The sequence below is a fragment of the Topomyia yanbarensis genome, chromosome 3, assembly GCF_030247195.1.
Source record: "Topomyia yanbarensis strain Yona2022 chromosome 3, ASM3024719v1, whole genome shotgun sequence".
Taxonomy (NCBI): Eukaryota; Metazoa; Arthropoda; class Insecta; order Diptera; family Culicidae; genus Topomyia; species Topomyia yanbarensis.
In genome coordinates this window covers 132,101,747-132,109,732 of record NC_080672.1, presented here as the reverse complement: position 1 = coordinate 132,109,732, position 7,986 = coordinate 132,101,747, and positions in this window count along the sequence as shown.

The window sequence follows — 7,986 nt, the reverse complement described above, 5'->3', positions numbered from 1 at the left end:
TTACTAGGGAGAGGCAATCGAATTTATTTTTAATACTCACCATCGATTGGGAAAACGAGCGGTATCTCGAGCCGAAACATGGGCGCTACGCCTACAACCTTTTGACTTTGAGATTGAACGGGTTGCAGGGAAATTAAATGTAGTGCTGTTCGCACTTGAGGCTTGAGTGTTAGAAATAACCTGAGATGATATCGAATCATGCTCCGAAACGACAGCGAGATGAAGGAAATACGCCAAGCGATGAAGTCGGATGTATGGCCAGGAACCTTACGAAGATTAGAGGGCCAACGTAAACATTTATACACCCTCGGAAGCATAATTTTCAAAAACGACAGATTCGTATTACCTTCCGATCTAAGGCGTAAAGCTATGTCGTCATCACACGGAGGACACGTAGGCGTGGTGAATATGAAACGAATTCTAAGAGAATTTTTCTGGTCGCCAGGGATGGCGAAAGAGGCAGAAGCCTTCGTAAAGTCTTGTGAAACCTGCATTCTGTTGTCTCGGAAAGGTCCACCTTAGCCACTATCTTCGAGAGAGTTACCCGAAAACCCATGGGGAATACACTACTTAATGTAAAATATTTATTTTCTTTGTACATTTATAATAATAATAAATCAAATATATTTCTTACGTATGGTTTAATCACAACCAATCAACACCGAATATTACATATTGAACTAGGGTTACCAACCGTCCTTATTTTAAAGAGCATGTCCTTATTTTCGAGGTTTTTGGGAAGCGTCCTTATTTTACTTCAAATATCCTTAGTTTTAGTTTCAAACCTTGGCATATATAGGGTGGTCCAACATGACGTTTTTTAACAGGGCATTTTCTAGCTAACGGGTACTAACTGCAACAGTGGCGGATCCAGGGGGAGGGTCTTGGGGGTCCGGACCCCCCCCCCCCGAAAGTTTTTAACTTCTTGAGAAATTTTAAAATAGTTTCTATTTTAAATTCATTCTAAGTTCAAAATCATTCCAAACCAGATTCGATAACCAGAACGATTTTAATTGAATGAGGACATTACATATTACGTATTGTACAATAAACATTTCAAAGTCGAAATTTTGGACTCCCTCCGAAATTTTTTTCTGGATCCGCTCCTGAACTGCAAACTGTCATGCTATTGTAGTTTAGTATTGTTTGCCATTTCATAATGGAAAGACTTACACTGCCTCACCATCTGTATACTATATTTCGAAAATCAGCGATCTGTGGGAAATGTGTTTAGTGAACTCCAACCATAATATGGTCGACATAATCGGCCAACTGACTCAACTATTCGCCATACAACCAAAAAGTAAGCGTTGTAGTTCTTGTTATCGTATAAATCGACCACATCCAGCACGCAGTGAAGAAAACATAGCGGCGGTGATATCCCCAAGCATTGGAAACCAACATTACTCGAGTAATTAGCCAGATACCACTTGAAATACTCGAATCCGTGATCAAAAATTGGACCACTCGAATGGACTACCTGAAGCGCCAACATGGTCAACATTTAAAAGAAATTGTTTTCAAACAATAAATGGCAAAAAATCTTCTTTCGATTGACAAATAAACAATTCGCGATTTACTCCATTTTTCAATTTTTTTTTTGCCAGATAAAAAAAAACGTCATCACGAATAGAGCTTCCATTTCCCGACGGTTTTCGGCTTTCCGGGATTCGGGAAATAAATAATAAATTTCCCGGGATCCCGGGAATACAGAAGAAAAATAAAAAGGTGAATGTTTCTCTTGAAAACAAAAGAATAAATTGAAGTTCAAAAAGTTTTCAAACCCGTTTGATTGCATGTATATCTGCCCTAAAGCAGTTGCCAGAAGATGGCGATTTGGTGGCCTTCACATCATTCAATCATTTGATAACTCGTCAATAAGTTTACGTAAAACTTTTACTTGGCTATATGTATAGCCTAAATTTTGGTAATTATGATTACGATTGGGACGATATACTAAACGCAGCTGCTGGAGTTACTGTCCAAAATTGGAATTCGTTGTTCTGATACGATGGAATGTGATCAATTTAATGCAAAGCACCTTCTTTGGTAATTTTGAATGAAAAGATTGAGCTGCTTCAGGGTAGTGTGCAGTTACTTCCGATCAAAAGAGGAAAGTTTATACATGGTATCCACTTCCGTCACAGTAGGATCAGCATCATTTCGAATTAAGTGTGAATCAAAATCAAGCAGATAATGGACGAACTGTGCAGCGATGGATGAAGCCTATTATCGATTTCCTGTTATGGGCAAGTATCTGGATTGCTTGATAGTATCCCTTCAAAAATCCTGCCTGCATCCTTGAAAGCATTCAAAGAGTTTGGATGCGCATGATATTGGACAGATACAACGTTATGTATTTCTTTTCATACATCCAAAAAATTACAGATATTTCTGCAGACGTTCTAGAAACATTCCTTATTTTAAATAGCGTTTGCGTTAAGCATGATATCACTACAAACCATCCCAAGTTTTGAAACAAACACACAACGATTTTTTAAGAAAGTAACGCAATTTCCATTACTAATTTGATTGCAAGCCCTTTAATTCAAGATCTAACTATTAAAATAAATTATTAAAAGAATTGTTAAAAATTTGATCAATCGGTTCATCGGTGGCAGATATATCGTGCGCATCACTAACGCTACTGTAAGGAAATGGTTCGGTATAAAGGCCGGCAAATTAATCCATTTTTGAATGAAAATTTGAATGAATGCAACATTCTTTAGCAGTGTTTTGAGTCTGGCGTGGACTATATACCTAAAAAAATCACGAAAACATATCAGTGAGCCTAAAGATTTATAGTCCATTGATCTGTAAATTAGTTGGAAAAGCACAATTTGCATTCACTACTCACTCCAAATGTTTGCCGGTAAAGATATTTCCTACAGAATTTCATTTGGAGAATCTAAGTCTTATGGAATAAATTAAAAATCTTTTTTCCCGGGATTCCCGAATCCCGGGAATGAGAAAACAAAATTTCCCGGGAATCGGGAATCCCGGAAAATCCAAAAATCCCGGGATTCCCGGGAAATAAATTCCCGGGATGGAAGCTCCAATCACGAAGCACCCTGTATTAAATTATTCAGATCAACTTTTTTCCAAGAGAATTTCAATTCCTTCCAGCGATTTTTTTTGTTAATGCATACTCTCTGCGACTCATGGCAACCAAAATTTGTTTTACTCAGTAGTAACCAAAATTTGTTGGATAGCTCAATATGAGGTTTGGTCAAAGTGGTATCTTCGTTTGATATTGGCACTACATCATTCTAATTTGTCTCGATTCAGATACAACATCCCAGTTCAACCGCTGGAAATTGAGTCAGAATTTCGACTGTTTTTTCAGAATTCTGGCTCAAGTGATATAACTGGCATAACATGTGGCAGGGATGTCCTTAATTTACTCTCAGTCCATTTGGTAACCCTAATTGAACCAAACCTTCTTGGTTATCAGGTCAAAAAAACTATTATGCGAAATGAATAAACATTTGAAATATTATAGTTCATTCCATATAATTCGACATTCAAAGTTAATTTTTTTGTTATTAACATGCTCATAAGTCATCAGTGTCCTGCCAAATCTTCTTCGTCATTGGATGAAAGGTATTAATATAACCGAGTATTCTAAGCAACGAAATATGTAATAGTTTATTTTTTATGCTTCATATTACAAATAATTTATTGAAACGCTAGTCTATTTTACCCCACATTATTCCAAGGATCCCATTAGATCTCCCTATGATTTAGATATGTATCAATATGGTATTTCTTGCTGAACAACAAAAAAATAACTTTAGCTGCTACTAACCTGCTACTCTACAAAACATAGCCCCTTAAAGTTAGCTTAAAAAAACAGGCATACATCCTAAAAACGAGGAGATAGCGAGTAGGTCTATTTCGAAAAAACCTGTTTTAATCCACCTAGCGGTGCAATTGTGCCTTTCTCAAACATGAACACGAGAATTTTTGCGTTGTTTATATTCATTATAAGCTTCCAAATGTATATATTACATTTTTATTATACACTACATGACAACTATATACAAGAATAGAAATCATTATTCGAGTTCTAAAACTTTGTAAAAGAAAAAACAGCCACATTAATATTAAATTGAAAAAAAGGTGCGAAATCGGCAGTCCTAAAAATATTTTTATAAAAAAAGTTTTTTTTCGTGATAACATAAAATCTCGACGTTTCATGCATTTTAAAGGCATCAAAAATACGAATTCGATTTCAGAAATTTCATTGGGTCCTCCATTTGAAATTTTTTTGACCTTTTATGGGAATTTCATATGTGACCGGACGGTTTATACTATATATTTTCGGAACCATATAAGCGATCCGTACGAAATTTTATAGACATCTGTGGGGATATTATAGCTATCAGTTTGTGAAAATCGGCCCAGCCATTTCCGGGAAACTGATGTGAGTTCGTCAATTTTGAAAGATGGCCGCTTTTCCCGGGCACTTCCGGAACCGTCTATGGTGGTCAATGTAGTCAACGAAAGTTTGGTTGGCCGCCGGTGACCTAGAATAGCAAATTGAAGTTGCTTGAGAGACATTTTAGCGAAATTTTTACCTTTTTTGCTTTCATCGGAGTATCGGTTTGAATCACAATTTGCTATGTGATCGCACACCACAACCTGTAACTCCGGAACCGGAAGTCGGATCGGGATGAAATTAAATAGCCATTTACGGGGACGCAATACCTTTCATTTGAGAGCAAGTTTAGTTGAATCGGTCTAGTTATCTCCGAGAAACCGATGTTACTGTTAATCTGAATTTAGATACTTCCGCCGGGGCTTCCGGAACCGTTGATGGTTACCAATGTGGCCAAATAGTCTTTGAATGGATGTTAGTGACCTAATACTACAAATCTAAGCAGTTGTGGTCATATTTTGGAAAAATTTTCACCTTTATACATTCATTGCAGAATTTATTAAAATCGACATTTTCTGCGAGTTAGTACTCATCACCCTGTAATTCCGGAACCAGAAGTCGGATCCATTAGAAATTCAATAGCAGCCTATGGGAACGTAGCACCTTTCATTTGAGACTAAGTTTGTCAAAATCGGTTCAGCCATCTCTGAGAAAAATGAGTGACATTTTTGGCCACATACACACACATACGCACATACACACACATACATACACACACAGACATTTGCCGAACTCGACGAACTGAATCGAATGGTATATGTCACTCGGCCCTCCGGGCCTCCGTTGAGAAGTCGTTTTTCAGAGCAATTGCAATACCTTTCTATTGAGAAAGGCAAAAAGATGTGTTTTGAAATCATCTACAACTTTATAGAACATCGAAAAACTGTAAAAAAAATCAAATAAAAATGTTACAATAAAAAACACTTTTTAAGGGGCTATTCAAACGTGTACTTTAATTTCACCCAATAACTTTTTTCGCTTAACAGATAGCCATTTCGCTACTTCAACAAAGTTTCATAAAATCATTTCGTCTACAAACTTTCTGTACGTGACTATCAATTTTGGCAACAACTTGCAAAGTTTTTTTTTTGTTATCTGCGTATATACCCCCTTAAATCAAAATTTTCCAACATAATCTTAAACTACTTAAAAATAAAGAAATTTTCCGAAGACATCAAAGTGCCATAGCCAATAGTTTCGTCGCAAATATCAAAGTCCGTTTTTTTGATTCCGTTCCACTATGCGTCGTGCTTTAAACACTCGTCAAATCCATCAAAAGCGTATACAACGACAAATTACAAAAAAATCACAATTTTTTTGTAAATTTCATATGCTTCCTTTTCCTGATAGAAACAGGATGCAAATACAGTTACTATATTCATAGTTAGGCGGACACAAAAGCCGGAAAACTGGCAGCTCTTCTTTCTGGAAGAAAACACTGGCACCCCGAGCAAATGTTCAAGCACTACACGCTCATTCATAAAAACTCAAATTTGAGTTACCAGCCACCCAATTTCATTAAAAGTGCACGTGGTCAAAAATTGAGTTTTTCTCTTTTACTCAGTTTTGAGTTTGGGATAAAAATGTCAAACTTGAGTACATTTTACTCAAAAGGCAAAAACGAAAAATAATCATTCCGCATTTTAATAAAACTATAAATATATTCATTGTTATTTCAAATGTCATTTACCTGATCCTCCAGGCCGTTGTCCATGCGTTTACGATGACAATGAATATAATCCGAGGGTCTTTCTCTACATCTACTTCATGCCGATCGGCATCTTGAAGAAATTGCAGAAACTGCAAAAACACAACTGGAAGTTAGATTTGGAAACAAGAGAATTCAATGAAACCTACCTTCTAGTTTTATGAACGATCAGCTCTTGTTTAAGTTTAAGTCGACGCATGACTCTGCACTTTTTTGAGAACAAGTTTTTTCACTCAGAACTTTGAAAATTTAATGATTACTCAAGAGATGAGTTAGTTCTACTCAAATTAATACCCATTTTTTGACATATTGCTATGACTTTTGAAATTGAGTGCTCCGAACTCAAATTTTGAGTAGTTCTGAATGAGCGTGTAGCTGAATAGTTTCATTGTTGACATTGTGAGTAAGAATTTTACATGTACGAATAGCAAAACGAATTCGAAGATATGACGTGGTTTCATACTTGTGCAAATATATCAGACAAGAGTGTTGTGCATTTTCGTTTCTCTACGCTCGATAACACAAGGAAAGAGTAAAATGATTATCACCATAATCACAATACCTTTTCCATATATTCTGGTTGCAGTTGATAATCGAAATAGTGAACTTGCGTCTTTCGGTTTTTCTCCTTGTGCAACTAAAGCGCAACTGGTGTAGATGATGCGCAAGTTGATTCTCTAACATGTACCACAGAGAACAGACATATAAGCTGGAACAAACTTTCCCGAAAAACCTGTGTAAACATTTAAATGAAAATACGTTGAAAATCACCATCGCATACAGGTTCGCATGCATGAGTCACCATTGTATCCAAGTTTGCACACAAGTTCCGTATAGCGATTGCTGGCCGATCGAAGCGCCGCCAAGTGGCAAGTTGCTACTTGCTGCTGTCATTTCAAAGTGACAGTTTTATTTCTTACACAAGTTGAAAACTTTACTTGTATGTCAGTTCTCAGTGCATGTACACAAGATGCGCATTAGTGGCCCACTCTGCAAATAGAGAAAAAAGCAAAAGGCGCAAGTTCAATATTTCGATTTTCAACTGCAACCAGAATACACCCAACGAGAACATATTATGTGACGTCATGCTCGATTGGCTCCAGCAAAAGAGCCTATAACTACTAGAGGTCGCATGTCGCTGCTAACACTGAAAATTTATCATCTCGCTCTCACAAATGCTAGGCCCATTAGTTTGACATCTATTGCCCCGGGTACACCCATTTCAAAGTAATGGGATACAACATGCTAGAGCGAGACCCTAGGGCCAGATTACTCTAAGAATGTAAAACAAATTTGCATCAAATTAAAAAAAAAAATGCATTTAATTTCCATTTTTGCATCAACTTTGCACACCCTCACAGAAAAGTTTGTTTAACAAACGTCCTACGCTGATCCACTTTGTTCGACGCTTTGCTGAATGTAGGGCAAGTTTTTGTAGGGTTTTGACGTCATAAACGCAACGTAAAATACATTACACGCAACACAAAATACATTATGAATTTCTATTTTAATGGAAAGAAATGCATTAAATTTCGCTGATTTTTAAAAATGCATCACAAGTGATCTGCCCCTAGGCGGGACCCCATGTTTCAGTCCGTGAATACATGGAGACAGTAGCGCTTTGCTCTCTCCAGTAGTTATAATCTCTTTTGTTCCAGCATTTGAAATGTTCAATTGGCTGCGCTCAGAGTCTCCGCCTAACTATGAATGTAGTAACTATAGACGCAAAGCCTTGGAAAGCTAAATAATATGAAGATATTGAATACATCGATGACGATGTAAATGAGGAAGATGAAAGCTTAATTATTGGCAATCAAGTGGCCGGCCGGCCGCTAAG